The sequence below is a fragment of the Triticum dicoccoides genome, chromosome 5B (assembly GCF_002162155.2).
Source record: "Triticum dicoccoides isolate Atlit2015 ecotype Zavitan chromosome 5B, WEW_v2.0, whole genome shotgun sequence".
In the NCBI taxonomy this organism is placed as follows: Eukaryota; Viridiplantae; Streptophyta; class Magnoliopsida; order Poales; family Poaceae; genus Triticum; species Triticum dicoccoides.
In genome coordinates, this window is record NC_041389.1 from 445,018,134 (window position 1) to 445,036,295 (window position 18,162).

At 46.8% G+C, this 18,162-nt stretch overlaps 1 long non-coding RNA gene across 1 annotated transcript; it reads right to left on the reverse strand.

The window, feature by feature from the left end:
* Positions 1-3,459: 3,459 nt before the first annotated feature.
* LOC119305699 lies at positions 3,460-5,428 on the reverse strand. Its single transcript, XR_005148747.1, has 3 exons — positions 4,807-5,428; positions 4,118-4,210; positions 3,460-3,832 (listed from the first exon to the last, which is right to left on the reverse strand). It is a non-coding gene; the product is annotated as an uncharacterized LOC119305699 (long non-coding RNA).
* Between the last annotated feature and the right edge of the window lie 12,734 nt (positions 5,429-18,162).

The following is an 18,162-nucleotide window of genomic DNA, read 5'->3' on the forward strand; positions in this document are numbered from 1 at the left end:
AATGAGATGGCAAAACCGACGGTTTGATTCCTTTGGGATAACATGCAACATCTGCAATGCAAAACAATAATACTACTAAACATGAAAGAATAGGAGTGATCCCATCCTTTGGTCTAATTTTTACGCTTAGCCTGAACATATGCTACTACATCCATTTTTTATTTTCTATATAATTGAGAGCTATTTGTATGCCCAAATCTGATCTGAGAATTAGTATGGTTCAGTTGTACCTCTTACCTATAAACCTAAATTAAGCAAGCATTCAGGCATGACACTCCGTGAACAAACCAATCTTGCCCTGGCTCGATGGATGGCGTCACAATTGTGATAGCTCGATGGCCAGTATCACAAGACTTCACAAGAGTGATAGCTCGTTGGCCGGCATCACAAGACCCACGTCGATCAATTATTGTGTGCGTCAGAGAGCACAAGAAAGGAGCAGCGAAGGAAACCGGGAGGATTACCGAACCAGTGGCGAAGAAGATGACCGAGACTCAGAGAAGCAACTATAGTGAAGCGGTGTGGCTGAGCAGGGTCGAGATCATGCCTCCTACCACCAAAGTAAGGAGTCACCAAAGTAAGAAGAAAAAAGGAACATAGAACATGCTTTTTGCACTAACTACTAACCAGTACAACTCTCTATAGACAAATACACAAACTGGAAGGTCCTGCAGTGGTGAAAATATAGGGCAATGCACCTGCATAAGTTGTTGGGTACTGTAGTAGTTTGTTCTCTCCTTCAACAATTCTCGAGCGACTCGACGATGACTCCATTCTCTTCAACAGCAGCAATGGAGGCCTAGCATAGCAAGACTTTTGTGGTAAAAAAAAATATTATACAGAAAATATTATGATGACGGAACAAAATCTTAATGTGTCATTTAATTTGATAGAAAGCCTTGAGAAAATCAGTAGAGTAGAGTATGAAAAGGTTTGCTAGAAGTAGGGCTGGAATTCGAGCCGAGTCGAGCCAGCTCGGCTCAACTCGCTAGAGCTCGTTTCGTTAACGAGCTAGCTCGACTCGACTCGTTATTATAACGAGCTCAAATCCAAGATTGGCTCGACTCGTATAACTCGCGAGCTGGCTTGTTTAGCTTGCTAAGCTCGTTAAAGATATGAACATAAAATCCTCAAATATTAAAAATATGATTATGTATATATTAAACATATATATCACTAAACAATAGTAATTTCCCTGTAACGCATGAATCTCCTAGGCGGCTAGGCCTTCAACAGCTAGGCCTTGTGTTGTGCGCCTGTGACATTGGGTGCTGAGTGGCTGATTTTTTTTGCATTGGGAGTGTATGATCTTTTGTACTGAGCCTAACGAGTTACACGAGTACTCGTGAGATTGGCTCGTTTAACTTGGTCTATAAACGATCTTAAACTAAAGCTCGGAGAGTTCGAGTCGATTCGGGCCGGGTCACGAGCTACTCGTTTAGCTCGCGAGCTTCGAGCTTTTTTTCCAGCCCTAGCCTAGAAGTAATCTTGCATGCACCTTAGTTTTCCTTCTAAAATCAAGAAATTCTTATGCAGTCCTAAACTTTGTTCCTTCGCTGCATGCCTCGGTGATATGTTGAGACCAGAACAAACATATACCAGTTAGTACTATTACACACATTACATGAATTTTGTTACGCAACATGTGTTTTCGTGTGAAATCAAGCAAAAAATTGAAACGTCTCAACTGGAATAGTTTCTGAATCATTAGATGTGTTGTCACGCGGTGCTCCTGCCAGCCTTCATGACAGGGTTGGTGAACCGGAGTTGCACTTACACCATCCAAATACACATATCCAGCATATTAAAGCATGCAATATCTAGACTCATATGTTAAAATTTATGTTCTAAACAAAACCTAGCCTGAAGCCATTAATATTAAGAGTAGTCCTGGGTACTCCTGTGTAGCACTTGCACAAAATCAAGGGAGTAACTAAGAAGAAAACATGATTTCATTCAACTGAGTAGATGCAGGTGAATATGATCGAGTGGAAGAATAATTAAGAACTCATACTTTTTTCATGAGGTGCAAGGGGAATAATAATAGATTCGCTTAGGAGAAACAAAATTCGTTCAAGGGAGTAGATGAGATATATGATTGGGAAGAATAGTTGGGATCTCATATTTGTTTTTGAAGGCCTCTAGGAAATACTAAACGCACTGGTCCAAACTCCAGAAAGTAAAGTGGGTGGCGCCATGCATGGTGCATATGATGCCACTAATTAAAAGTGACATCAGCAAAAAAATGAAGAACAAAAACACGTAAACAATAATTGCTACTGAAATTACCGGCAAGCTTGCATTGAAAGAGGACAGAGTCTCTTAAGACCTTCTGGCTGTGCTATTCTGTTTTAATGAAGTTTCAATCACTCATAACATTCAGAAACAACAACTATGCGCTGGTAGAAAATGAAAACCAAGCATCAGGGATAACTAAACCTGGACCAGAGATAAGTGGACACACACACACACACACATCACAAGGTAGACTAATTTCAGTTCCTGCTGCGGTACATTCATAAGTATTTTGGTCACCCATTCTACATTCTCAGTTTAATGCTTCACTAAAAAAAGTGGTAACTTGAAGCGATCCTTGTATATATAAACACAATCTTGGATATTCTTACATACAACTTTATTTTGCTTCACAATAAATTTTTAAAGCAGATAAAAAACATGTACAAGCACTGCCAATGGGATAACTGATGGTCATATTTTTTTTGAAAGGTAACTGATGGTTATATGAAACATCTAAAACTTTGGGAACCAGATATGATCTAAGCAAGTGACACACACATCTGCATGTACCTAATAACAAAAGCCATAGGAAAGATAACCTTTATTGATTGTAATATTGCCAGATCCACTCCTTTGTTTGCATAGCAACGGGCACTGGCTCCAGCACATCCCCTTTGTCATAGATCAATAGACAACAAAAATGGAGCGACATTAATGTGGGTTTACTCCTATGACAGTTTTGCGTAGTAAGAGCATGCTTGGATACGTTTTAGTCCCATGACTAAAAGTAGTGAGACTAAAACTTGCTAGTCTCACCCATGCTTGGATCCAAATACTAAAGAGACTAAAATCTAATTATTGAGCATTTATTATCCTCCAAACCCTCCAATCCAGAACTAAAGAGAGGAATTAAATGAGGAGAGAGAGAGCTAATACATATTTTAGTAGGTTTCCCATGACTAAAAGATTTTAGCCTCAAGACTAGTCCTAGCCTCTCTTTAGTCAGGGGAGCTTGGAACTTTAGCCTCTAAAAGAGACTATTTTTAGTCAGACTAAAAATAGTCCCTTGTATCCAAGCACCCTCTAAGAAACTGAGATTACATATGGCTAGATAATGAGATTCCTTTGCATCATTGTGTTCTTACTTTGAAATGTGGTCGCAATAATTAGAAAGAATCTAATACGTTAGTTTGGGCACAACGGATATGATGGTCAGTTCATCTTGATTGAGTACTCATCAATCTGCACCAAGTTGAGCAAAATCAACAATTTTCAGTCCCTATCTGCTGCAATTTTTTAGCTAGTAAACAAAGCATATGAACAGATCTTAGCATTCCAAAAATTAAACTTAACAGATCTCAGAAATCTTGTTGAGCAAGAAAGAGGCCTTGTCCACCTGCTCCACCTCTGAGCCGTTGACGAGAACCACCTCCCTCTTGAATTACTTGCTGATCTCCTCCACCTCCGCCATCTGCCACTCTGCCACCTTCGTCGCCACCCCCTTCTTATTCACCTACTTCACCTCAACCAATAGCGATGGGCCCATGGGGCAACCTCTAGGTCCAGCTGCACCGCCCTATTGCTGCCTCGGCTCCTGCAGGTTGGCATGTCGATGTAAATAGACTACACTGATTAGTACATATGTCACAATAATCAATGAAGCTTGATCTATATGTAAATCATATATATGCACTCGCAAAATGACAGTTCAGACAGTTGTTCTTGAACACGTCAATTACTTCTTCTCAAGTAAAATAAACAATCATCCATAAATCTGCATTTATAAATCAACCATGAACACTAAACTTGTATACTTGTGTGTATTGTACCATAGAAAAGAACTGATGTACTACAGAAAAAGATGAAAATAAGTTCTTACTTCTGGACCTTCCATGGCAGCTTCAAGTTTCTTCATGTTGAGACCGACCAGTTCGCTAGCCTTCTCACCTTTGTGATAAAAGTGGAAAGTTGGCTGTGCAAGATCCAGCATTAGTCCACTATTTGCATTATAAATTAAGGATGAAGGGTGGTGAGAATCGTGTTAATATTCCTATAATCATGGTTATCTTTAATTGAACAGAACGAACATGCATATAAGCATTTAACAGGGTAAGGTTAAATCACTGTGTTTTTTCAGATTCCTCCATTTACTAAAACACATACAACGCATCATTACCATGAAACGGAATGAAAGTAACACTGAACTTTATATCATAAGAACGAAAATGAAATGTCATAAATTATTGTTTAGGATATGCAACTTACGACAGAGAATAATTTCAAACTACCAAGTCTGGATCCAATTCCATCCTGCATCACGAAAAGTGGCAGAGAAAAATTGCTTACCAGTAACCATGTGAAAGAGCAGGTATACTTTTTAACACATTCCATTTAACAAACTGATCTAATCAGTTGAACATATGTCCCCTTTGCACACAATCAAAAATTCACAATAGAATAAAACCATACCAGTTAACACCACGTGAACAAACAACTGATTTGATCTTGAAGGTATGCACCAACTCATAAGCCAATCTTCCTACTATAAAGCATTCCGTAGGGGCTCACCATGAGTGGAGAGGTAAGGCGCGGCGGCAGGTGAACGGAGTGGAGGAAGACAACCGAATTCGACCAAGGCTGTAGCCTGTGAAGGGGGTGGCTTCGCCATGTGCGTCAGACCAGGGCTGTTGAGTTCACCAAACACAAGGCGGCGACCACCAAGGAAGGCGGCGACCGGCGGGGAATACGAGAGGGAAGCATGGGCGCAACAGCAGGAGGCGGGGCTGATCGAGGAGCTCCTATGCTGCAGCGGCGCGAGGAACCCTAGCACACGCGAGGGCTATCTGGGAGAGGAGCGGGCGCAAGGAACCCTCGGCTCTCATTACCTCGTCCTCGATCTCGGGCGGAAGGAACCCTCGGCCCTCCTCACCTCGTCCTCGATCTCCATCCCGGCATGGCGTCGCGGTGAGCTGGAGAAGCAGTAGGAAGAAGCGGGGCAGGTAGCGCGACCATGGACGGAAGGCAGTGCGGCGGCGGACGGAGAGACGAAGCGCGGTGACCATGAACACGCGAAGGGATCCAGTCGAAGGCGGACCTCGGCAGCGGTGTCCTGACGGCGACCTGGAGGTCCGCAACGAAGGCGGCGCCTCCTCCTCTAGGATCTCGGCGCCGGCGAAGGGATCGGTGGCGCCTGGGGCTTCGTTCCGGTCGTGGTAGCGGATAGATCGAGGGCGTGAGATTCTTTTTCGTGCGAGGGGGCCTCGCTGGCTCGCTCCAGGGTCGTGCAAGGGGCCTCGCTCGTCCGATTTGTCCAGTTTATTTTTGTTCGAGGGGGCCGCGGTCGTCGTCCAAATTTTTTCGTGCGAGGGGGCACGAGGGATCTCTACTTCCTAAGGGCATCTCCACCCGTTCGGCCCCTCAAGGCGCCTAAATAGAGCGGTCTGGGGGCGTGCCGGCGCTAGTTCGGCTTCCGGGGACGACCTAGCTCCCAGTCACGCTCTTACGCGCCGGCCCCAGGATGCGGGAAATTTATATTTCGTCGTTCCCGCTCTTAAAAGACGCCGCAAATCCGGCGATCGGACGTAGTCTGGCGTTACAAAAAACAGAGCGTCACCGCTGCAAGTTCGCGTGCGCAACGATTCACTCGGCGGGGTCGGCTCCAGGCGTTGGCGGAGTCGGCGTGCGCGGGCTCGGCGGCGTCGGAGCTGCTTCGGTGCTGGGCTGCGTCGGCGCGGCTTCGGCACTGCTGGGCGGCGATGTAGATGCGTCGTTCGGGCTTGGCGTCCGTGTGGTCGTGGGCGTCGTCGGCGTTGCCGTCGGCAGCTCGTTCAGGATGAGGCCGCGTTGCACCAGGTACCACGCCTTGAGCTTCTCGTCGTTGCTCTGGATCATGTCCGCCCCGCCCATCAGAAAAGCCATGTCGGTGTTCCTCTTCTTCGCGGCGACGTTCGTCCGGAGCAGGTCGAGCTTGATGGTGTTGTTCTTCATTAGCGACGACCACCGCGCCTCGGTCTTCTCTTCGCGTAGGACGGCCCGGGCCTATCGGCGGTGACTGCTTCGCGCCGCTGAACTTCCACCCTCCACTCGGCGTTTGACAGGCCCGGTGGCTTCGATGGCGGCGCCCTCGGCTTCCTCTGCTTCGGCTGGGCCACGGCGCCAGTCGCGGTTGCCGCCGCGCGCGGCATGGCGTACTTCTTCGGCGGCATGGCGGCGACTGGAAGGCGAGCGGGAGGGGGTTTGGCGGGAGAAAGGGAGAGAATGGCGGGAGGAAGGCGAGCGAGCAGGAGAGATGCGAGGGAAAAGCGTCAAGAAACGGCGGGAAAAGGCCCTCGGGTCGCCTCCAGGGCGGGCCCACGCACCTTTTTCGCTTGTGCCGGCTCCCCAAGCACCCCCCAGGGCGCCGGGTTCGGCCTGGGTCCGCTGGCACCAGTTTTGGCTCGAGCCGGCGAAAAACGGGCTTCTGGGAACGCGACTGGAGCTTTTTTTGGCGCCGGCGCGGCAAAATCGCTTGGGGAGGGCCTGTTGGGGGCGCGGCTGGAGATGCCCTAAGTATGGAAGGGGATCGGGCGGAAACATAAATCGGAGAGAGAAGTGATCTATTTGGAAGCTGATCACATCTATATGGTATTACTAGATGATACCCCACACGTTGCTGCGGGAATTTGTAGAAAAGAATAGATGCATTGAGAAATATTAACAATCATTCAAGCAAATATTTCTATTCCTTCTTATCCATGTATTGTGAAAATACATGTATAGGATCATCAATAGTATAATGAGAGTTAATTTGGATAACACTTGTACTTGATACATGTAATGATCACTTATTCTTGATTTAAGCCATAGTATAAGTAATTTTAGGTAGACGTATAGTTTGCAGCTGCTCACATGCGTGCTTGACCATGTCATCTCTGTTGTTCAAAAATCAACATTATTAGTATAGTTGTACTTGTGTAATCAGGTTAGCAGAGAGGAACATACTTTTGGCTAATTTTATTTGGATAAGAGAACTGATAGTACCTATATATTTTTGTTCCGATTATACTCACAACCTTGTTACTTGTTCATTGTCACATTGTTGTTTATGCCATATGACAAATTGAGATGAAGTTCTCTTGCTGGAAGATCTACCTCTTTTCCGATGGCCTGTAAATATAGCATTCAAGAGAAATTCAATGGTGAATAGGAAATATCTTTATAATTCGGTACCTCTCTCTGTTGGTGGTTTCAGCTTCTCTATATTCAGTACTTCATTTAGCTAAAGAGTACCTGCTAACAAAAATCTTCATTTGAATTCATGTTCAATTGGCCTGAACTAATTGATCTATACAAAGAGTTATAAAATTATTACTTATTTTGTTTTCTCTTCGTGTCCATAGTTGCGGGTTGGTGAGGAGGTATAGCATTGTTTGACTCATCTAGTGTTTTGATCATTGGGCCACAGCAAAAATTTGGTCAGACTTGTTTAAATAGAGCCTTTAACTTCTATTTTATGGTTGCTAGCAAACCTCTGGATGCTTATTGTTGAAGATGAATGGGTAATCAGTTCTTTGTTTCGAGATGCCTGGAAGTATTTTATGGCTCGGGTAGGCTCCAGAAAATACTTTCTGAAATGAATAGAAAATGTCTAACCTTTCTAGAGGCTGCATTTAGGGGCAGCGATCTTCATGACTCCCAGCCCAGAACCATTGCTATAACTATGTTGTCATATACAAAATCAGAAGAAAATAAGATAATGCATAAACTCAAATGTACCATATAATCTAGCAAGTGTTCACAAAAAAATTAGGTGATGTCGGACATATCATCAAAAATTGCTTTTAAGAGCACAATACATATGCAAGAATGAACTCCATGGCCAAGGACTGGAACAGATCATTATCTATGACCTATATATGTGAACCTGAATGTTGCTCTTTGTAAATCCCTGAAACTTAGATTTAGAATCACTGAATCTAGTAACTAAATCTGTGAATGAAGACAAAATTGGCAACATTAGCATGGTTTGTGATTCCAACTGGCAACGATGAGACATGTTCTAGATAGCACATTTTTCTAATCCAATGTCCCTGTCATAGACTATGACCAGCAGCCCAAGCCGCGAAAATCAATTGCCTGTAACAACTAACAGAAAAGAAAACACACAACCTCAAAAATTATCTTTGTATCAATTTGCTGGAGTTAATTCCCTTTGATCTCACATAATAGCTAAGCTACACAACACCCAAAGAGTCAAAAAAAATATAGGTACAATACTGATACCTGAGTGGCATGACATCGAATCTTCTCCTTTCTATCTTCGATAAGTAACTACTGAACTTCAGGAGAAAGACAATGGATCTGCAACAAGAGCTAAATAATCATAGTGGTATGCGTCAGTAAATGTAACTATGATACTACACATGTGCTTTTGAGGTCAATTATGAAAGAGAGATCACCGGAGATACCAAGCCCATGTTGTAGACGATGGGATCGATGCACCTCCACTGTGAAAGGATCGATATAGTTGACTAGAGGGGGGGGGTGAATAGGAAACTAACAATTTTTAGCTTTTCTTGACCAATTTAAACTTTGCATCAAAGTAAGTTGTCTAGATATGCAACTAGGTGGACAACCTATATGATGCAAACAACACAAGCACGAGAGCAAGCAAAGATAGAGACACAAATAAGCTTGCACAAGTAAAGGGGTAAGTTAACCAAGAGTTGAGCCGGTGGAGACGAGGATGTGTTACCGAAGTTCCTTCCTTTTGAGGGGAAGTACGTCTCCGTTAGAGCGGTGTGGAGGCACAATGCTCCCCAAGAAGCCACTAGGGCCACCGTATTCTCCTCATGCCCTCACACAATGCGAGATGCCATGATTCCACTATTGGTGCCCTTGAAGGCGGCAACCGAACCTTTACAAACAAGGTTCGGGCAATCTCCACAACAATTGGAGGCTCCCAACAACACCATGAAGCTTCACCACAATGGAGTATGGCTTCGAGGTGACCTCAACCGTCTAGGGTGCTCAAACACCCAAGAGTAACAAGATCCGCTAGGGATAAGTGGGGGGAATCAAATATCTTGTGGTGGAAGTGTAGATCGGGCCCTTGTCACCCAATCCCGAGCAAATCAACAAGTTTGATTGGCTAGGGAGAGAGATCGGGCGAAAATGGAGCTTGGAGCAATAATGGAGCTTAGAGATGGAAGAGGTAGTCAACTAGAGGAAGAAGACGCCCCTTATATAGTCGTGGGACAAATCCAACCGTTATCCACATGTTCAGCCCACGACACGCGGTACTACCACTCCAGGGGCGCGGTACTACCGCGAGGACGCGCGGTACTACCGTGGCGGACCACGGTACTTCCGCGACGGCAGCAGAGGCCGAAACTTGCCTGGCTAGGGTGCAGTACTACCGCTCGTGTGGTACTACCGCTCCCCCTTGCGGTACTACCGCAAGGCAGAAAAGTCATTGCCTGGGAAGGGCGCGGATGAAATAAAATACATCCGTGCCTACTTCCGTTGAAAATGAGGTGGTGCAAAAATCCGACGCGGTACTACCATGCACGAAGCGCGGTACTACCGTTGAGGCGCGGATGTAAAAAATTACATCCGCTCCTACTACCGTGACGCTGCGGTACAAGGTAGGAGGGCCACGGTACTACGACTCCTAGGGAGCGGTACTACCGTGACCTCCCGCGGTACTACCGCGCAGAGCGAGCGGTACTACCGTGGAGGGCGCGGATGTAAAAAATTACATCCGCCCCTACTACCGTACCGGAGCGGCACTAGGCCTGGGAGCCACGGTACTACAGCTCCAGAGGAGCGGTACTACCGTGACCCACAGCGGTACTACCGCTGGTACTTGCGGTACTACCGCAAGTACAGCAGTAGCCGTCAGGTTTCGGCACAACTAGGATAACGAAGAGATGCTCCAAAGTGCAAGGAAAGGTAGGACAAGTGTACGTGTTGATTCCACCCAAACCTTTCTGACGCGGACCCCCTCTTAATAGTACGGCTCTCCTACGACTCAAATCCACCAAAGAGAAACGTAGAACAACGCCGACTTCAATAGTCTCTGAGGGGTACCGAATCGTCTCGTGCCTAGTGATGAAGTATCTGAGAAACTCAAGGCACACGATTAGTCCGCAAAAGCATTGTCATCAATCACCAAAACACCTAAGGGATAAATATGCCCTTACAATCTCCCCCTTTTTGGTGGATTGATGACAACACGGGATTTGCACATAGATAAGATAATTTTGAGCAAGGGCAAACCCCACCTCTCTAAAGTATAGACGGGCTCCCCCTAGATGTGTGCACTCTAGAAAGATGCTTTGGACTGCATAGCACACACACTAGGATCAACGCTCCCCCTATATTTTAGAGGCAAAGACATGATAAAAACATCTAAGTAGAGCATAGCACAGAGGTAGCACAATATATCACAAGCTCGCTAAGATAGATAGAGTGCATATGTCTTACACCATAGTAAAGCAACCGAGGTTCAACCGAGAAAGCAGCAAATAGTTCGAACGAGAAGGCAGCAAACACACCGACACACGAACGAAAGATGACACACACGACTCGCAAATCCCTACACTCTCTCCCCCTTTGGCATCGAGACGCCAAAAAGGCAGAGAGGACACCTACACACAAGAGGTGGCTCAAGCAGGGAACTCGTCCCAACCCTCTCCGTCGATCGCCGTGGCAGCAGGGATGGTCTCCTCGACATCCTCCTCAGAATCAGTCCACCTGTAGCCTTGCTTCTCCATCCACTCAGCCTCTGGAGTGATGCGCTCCTCAGACCCGCCAGACACATCCTCACCATAGAGCTGCAAGATCTTCCTGTCCCTGCGACGACTCTCCTTGGACGCCACGTGAGTCCTGTACTGCCCCTTGGCTTGCATGCAGAAAAGAGTCTTCATCTTGTCCTTCAGCTTCTTGGCCCATGAAGGCATAGAGGAGCTCTGGGAAGGCCTAGCAGCACGGCCCTCAGCAACATCCTTGGCTCCAGCATCCTCCTCATCAACAGCAGCCCTAGCAGCAGACGCCTCGGCACGGGTAGTGGTGTTGGCCCAGTTGGGTTTGACACGCAGACAGATGGGATCATGGCGAATCCAGTCTGGAGCAAGGAACTCCTCACCAGGGAACATCTTCTCCCAAGTCTTCGAGATCAGCAGAAACAGATACGGCCCGTAGATAGGCACCTTGCGGTTGAACACTGCAAACCGAAGCTCACACCGCATGATATGTGAGACATCAAGTGGCTGAGTTTGAGACACACGAGCCTCCTCGCAAATGAGCATCATATCCACCATATAGGCATGAACCTTGTCCTTGTCACCAATTCGAGGGAATAAGGAGTTGCAGAAGATGCGATACATGATGTCCAGAAAGGAGTTTAGCACCAACCATGTCTTGCCATTGGCGAGCGCCTTCTCAACATAATATGGTGCAAGCTTGTCCTTGTTGGCAGAATCAGCATTAGCATGGGGGCGAACACCCACTAGAGTGTTGAGCCCATCATCAGGAACCTGAAGCAAATCCATGAACTCCTTCCAGGTAGCAGTCAGCTTACGGCCATTGGACATCCAGGTCATCCTCAGTGCCTCATCAGAGTGAAAGTATACCGAGGCAAAGAACTGACAAATAAGCTCAGGGTCATAGTCGAGGTGAAAGGATATCACATGCTCAATACCAAACTGCTCCACCAAGTCCAGAGCCTCTCCAAAGTAATCACGGAACTGATCCTTCCTCATGTGGTTCATGCCAATCCACTTCACATCCACGAAGGTATTTTGCTTGTTTTTGATGACATCCAGATAGATGTTGGTCTGTAGCTTGTTCCAGAACAGCTCACAACCTCTCATAGAGGAACGAGGGTGCACATACGAGTGAAGCTGCCTGAGACGGACGTACTCAGACTGGGGCATCTCATCCATGCCCTTAGCAGGCTCCTTGAACTTGCTAGCTGTTGTCTTGACATTGCGCTTGGAGGCAGAGGAGCCCTCTGGTGCTTCACCTGGGTTGCGCAGATGCTTGGAGCCAGTGTCACGACTGGGATTGGACCGGCGAGAGCCACCACCTGACACACACACGCAAAACACCAACGAACGCGAAGAAGATCAATGCAAAGGCCACGACAAAGCACAAGAAACACATAGAAAGTATACAAGAAAATTGTCATGCGATAGATGAGAGGCGCGGTAGTACTGCCACTGCCTGCGGTACTAAAAAATTAGTACCGCTCCAAAACGCGGTAGTACCGTGCACGGTCACGGTAGTACCATGGTTGGAGCGGAAGTAGAATTCTAGTGCCGCAGTGAGCGCGGTAGTACTGCATCCGACAAGCGGTAGTACCGTACAAGCGGTAGTACCGGGCCTGACGGGCGGTAGTACCGCGTCGCGTCGGATCCAAACAGCAGTTCGAATCTGAAAAGACCCGCGAAACAACGGCGGTGCTACGGTGATCTAATCTATCACAAGACAAAAATACAAGTATAATCCCTAGGCCAAGCTACTCTCCTTCATCCTACTCTTGCAAGGAAAAAGCCTAAGAAACACTAGAACACACAAGTTTTCCCCAACAACCTAGAGGCCAAGAACTCAACAAAACGAGAAAAGAAAGGGGAAAAACCTGGGTCCATTGCAAGAGCACGTGGTGGGGAACGATCCCACCGGACGGAATCACGGGAGGGCAGCCGGAGGAGGAGATCCGGCGACGAACGCCGGCTCCGATCTTGAGCAAGGGAGAGAGAGAGAGAGACAACGTAGGGGACTGCGAATGGGTATGGGGGAGTTAGAACTCCCCCTGCCTGTCCTTATCCCCACGCGCCCAAACCGTCGCGGTAGTACCGCAGGTCATCGCGGTAGTACCGCTTGGGCGGAAGTACCGCACCAAAGCGGTAGTACCGCTCACCCAGGCGGCAGTAAAAAATTACTGCCGTGTGGGGGCAGTAGTACCGTGCTCCCATACGCGGTAGTACCGTGGTTGGCTGCAGTAGTACCATAGCTGGCCGCGGTAGTACCGTGAGCTCAAGACACAGCCAGTTTCTACAAAGAAGAAGGCCTTTGCAATGAAACTTTTCACACAAGAAAAACCACAAAGCACGCATGAACCAGAAGCAGAAAGACAACAAGAAAACACCAAGCGACAAAACCTCTCAAAGGAGAGGGCAGTGGCCGAAGCCACCTATGTTTGAGTAAGATGGTATGGCACCGCGAAGAATTATCCTTGGGCCCATGACCAAAACTCATCTTTGAAGCACAAGTACCATCAAAAATGGCTAATGTGAAAGAGTTGATCTATTTATGCATGATGGGGGGAGGGAGAGTTCATTGAGAGAACAACACTCCCCCTATGTCCATGCCTACACCTAAACTAGATAGCAAGTTGAGTGTGGTGGGGGGTGCACGGGTTTAAGTCACATTGCTCAAATCAATGATATTTAGCTCATGCCTTAACTCGCGAAATCTTGCTTCATCCAAGGGCTTCGTGAAAATATCTGCAAGGTTATCATGAGTGTTGACATAATTGAGCTTGATCTCCCCTCGCCTAATGTGATCCCGGATAAAGTGATACCGAATCTCAATGTGCTTCGTCTTGAAGTGTTGCACCGGGTTGAGAGAAATCTTGATGGCACTTTCATTATCACACCAAAGAGGCACTTTGTCACAAATGACACCGTACTCCTTTAAAGTTTGCCTCATCCATAAGAGTTGAGCACAACAACTACCGGCCGCCACATATTCCGCTTCGGTGGACGAGAGAGACACACAACTTTGCTTCTTGGAAGACCAACTCACCAAAGAGCAACCAAGAAATTGTCACCCTCCAGAAGTGGACTTCCTATCCACTTTGTCTCCCGCCCAATCGGAATCCGTAAATCCTTCAAGCTTGAAGTTTGCCCCTCTTGGGTACCATAAGCCAAAGTTTGGGGTATGAGCCAAATATCGAAAGATTCGCTTGACCGCCATATAGTGACTTTCCTTCGGTGCGGCTTGAAACCGTGCACTCATTCCCACACTCAACATGATATCCGGTCTAGATTCACAAAGGTAAAGAAAGGAGCCAATCATGGAGCGATATACTTTTTGATCCACCGCTTTACCATTGGGATCAATGTCAAGTTGGCACTTGGTAGGCATTGGTGTAGTAGCCGGCTTGACATCACTTAGCTTGAATCTCTTGAGCATGTCTTGAGTGTATTTGGCTTGGTTGATGAAGGTTCCTTCTCTTCTTTGTTTGATATCAAAACCAAGGAAGAACTTCAACTCTCCCATAGAAGACATCTTGAACTTGGAGGTCATGAGAGCGGCAAATTCCTCATTGAAAGCTTTGTTAGGGGAACCAAAGATAATATCATCAACATATAGTTGGCATACAAACAACTCCCCATTGACCTTCTTAGTAAAAAGAGTGGGATCGATTTGCCCCACCTCAAATCCACGATCTTGTAGCAACTCGGTAAGGTGGTCATACCACGCACGTGGGGCTTGTTTAAGGCCATAGAGTGCCTTATCGAGTTGATACACATGATCCGGGAAGTAGGGGTCCTCGAACCCGGGGGGTTGCTTGACATAGACCAACTCATTAATAGGACCATTAAGAAAAGCACTTTTCACATCCATTTGTTGCAACTTAAAGTTGTGATGGGAAGCATAAGCAATCAACAAACGAATGGACTCAAGGCGAGTAACGGGAGCAAAGGTTTCACCGTAGTCGATACCCTCGACTTGGGAGTAGCCTTGTGCTACCAATCTTGCCTTGTTGCGAATGATGTTCCCATGAGCATCTTGCTTGTTCTTGAAGATTCACTTGGTTCCAATGATGTTGTGGTTCCCCGATGGCCTTGGCACCAATCTCCACACCTTGTTGTACTCGAAGTTGTTGAGTTCTTCATGCATGGCATTGAGCCAATCCGAGTCCTCGAGCGCCCATAGACCTTTTGGGGTTCAACACAAGAGACAAACGCGTGATGTTCACAATAGTTTGCCAATTGTCTACGAGTGCTTACCCCTTTTCTTAGGCTTACAACCACATTCTCCATGAGATGGCCTTTGGTGGTGAGTTTGGAAGCAATCTTGGCAGCACGACGCTCTAATTCCTCCTCGGAGGTGAGATGAGGAGGGGTCACTTGATCATATTGAGCGCCGTCTTGAGCATGTTCTTGATCTTGAGCATGCTCGGGGGAGAGAACTTGACCTTGGGCATCATTTGGTGTGTCACCATCGTCTTGGGCATGATCTTGCCCTTGGTCTTGTTCATGAGGTTGAGGGCCTTCACTTTGTTCTTCGGAAGCGTGTGGGCCTTGGGTTGGTGATGGCTCCACTTGAATGGAGCATTTTCCTTCTCCTTCGGCCACAAGGGGTTCCTCAACGGGTAGGATAAAACCAACACCCATTCTTCTTATGGCTTGAGGAGGAATTTCATCACCTACATCACAAGTGCCACTTTGCTCCACTTGGGATCCGTTATTCTCATCAAACTCCACATTACACGTCTCCTCAATAAGTCCCGTGGACTTATTGAGGACACGGTAAGCATGAGAGTTTGTAGCATAACCAACAAATATGCCCTCATGAGCTCTAGCTTCAAATTTAGACAAACGAACACCTTTCTTGAGAATGAAACACTTACACCCGAGCACCCGAAAGTACTTGAGATTGGGCTTGTTGCCGGTGAGTATCTCATAAGGAGTCTTGTTCAAGCCTTTGCGGAGATAGAGCCGATTGGATGCATGACAAGCGGTGTTGATGGCTTCGGCCCAAAAGTTGTATGGAGACTTGAACTCCACCATCATGGTCCTTGCCGCATCCATCAATGTCCGGTTCTTCCTCTCTGCAACACCATTTTGTTGAGGGGTATATGGTGCAGAATATTGATGCTTGATCCCCTCATCACTAAGAAACTCATCCAAGGTGTAGTTCTTGAACTCGGTGCCGTTGTCACTTCTTATTGTCAAGATCTTTGCATTATGTTGACGTTGAGCTTCATTTGCAAAGTCGATAACAGTTTGTTGAGTCTCACTCTTCCTCTTGAAGAAGTATACCCAAGTGTATCTTGAATAGTCATCCACAATCACCAAGCAATAATTTCTACCTCCAAGACTATCAAATGATGGTGGCCCAAAGAGATCCATGTGAAGGAGCTCCAAGGGTCTCTTTGAATAGATGATGGTCGTGGGAGGGTGAGCCTTCTCATGAAGTTTTCCTTCAATACAAGCACTGCAAGCACGGTCTTTGGCAAAACTAACATTTGTTAGTCCGCGGACATGGTCCCCCCTGAGAAGAATTTGCAAAGATCTCATATTGACATGGGCTAAACGGCGATGCCAAAGCCATCCCACGTCAACTTTAGCCATTAGGCATGTCGCGATTTTAGTGGGTTGCTCCGAAAAGTTGACCACATATAGACCGTTCTCGACATGCCCAACAAAGGCTACTTTAAGAGTCTTGCTCCACAAGAGGGCCACGGAATCAATATCAAAGAAAGTGGCAAAGCCCATGATTGCGAGTTGACGAACGGAAAGTAAATTGAATGCAAGGGACTCAACAAGCATGACCTTCTCGATCGTGAGATCATGAGAAATGACAACCTTGCCGAGTCCCAATACCTTAGAAGACGAGGCATCACCCCACTCGACATTGGTGGGCATAGAAGGAATCTTGTGCACGTCCACCACCAAGTCCTTGCTTTCGGTCATATGATTTGTAGCTCCACTATCGAGCAACCATGATCCCCCACCGGAAGCAAACTCCTTGTTGGTGGCTTTAGCCATGAGGCACTTGGCGGTGATGCTTTCATTGGGTGAGTCGAAGAGAGACACCCGAGGAGTCGTCGCAATGGCAACGAAGGCCATGCCAACCGACTCACCATCTTCATCATCATCATCATCCTCATTGTACTCTTCTTGAGCCACCAAAGCTTTGTGAGGCGCCTTCTTGGTGAAGTTGCTCTTGTTGGGGAAAGACTTGGCCTTGTCCTTTCGGATGAGCTTGCCACCATTGTCTTCCCTCTTCTCATATGGGCACTCCGCAATAAAGTGACTCACATTGCCACAATTGAAACAAGTCCTCACTCGTTGCTTGCCCTTTGCGCCACTTGAGTTGCTCTTGTTGAAGTTGGGCCTTGAGTTCTTCTTGCTCCAAAAATGCCTTGAAGCAAGGGCCATGTGTTCATGATAGTCATACTTCGTATCTTCGAGGTTGCTCTCCTCTTCTTCCTCCTCTCCTTCTTCTTCGACACAAACCTTGGCCTTCAAAGCGAGGTTGGGCTTCTTTGCTCTTTGGGAGCGAAGCACCGCATTGTCGGCGGTCTTGTCCAATATGCTCATAGCCACAAACTCATCCAACACATCATTTGAGGACAGGGTGTGGAAGTCCGGCCTTTGACGGATGAAGGAGGACATGGCTTTGTGGTAGGGCATCATTGCCTTGAGGAATTTGCGCTTGATCCAATTGTCATCCGTGTCCTTACTTCCATGATCCCGGAGGGAGACCCCGAGCTTGGTAACTCTCCGATAGAGCTCACGGGGTTCTTCATCTTCTTTCTTTGCAAACTCATCGGCTTCATCTTGCACAACTTCATAGTTGGAGCGTTGAATGCTTGCGCTTCCTCGATAGAGGGAAACCACCTTGTGCCAAGCATATTTGGCTAGGGTGTAGGGCCGGAGATGAGGAAGGTCTTCGGGAAGGATTGCTTCTTGGATGATGAAGAGAGCATTCTCATTGAATTGATGGTCCACGACTTCTCTAGGAGAGAAGTTGCTCGGGTCATGCGGATAGAAACATTCTTCAATGATTCTACAAAGGTTAGTGTTCACATGATTTAAATGACGCTTAAAATGATAAACCCAAGAATCAAAATCCTCCTTTTTATCAATCTTAGGAGGTGGACCGGCATGATTCAAATGAATAGAAGGAATTGGTCCACCATAA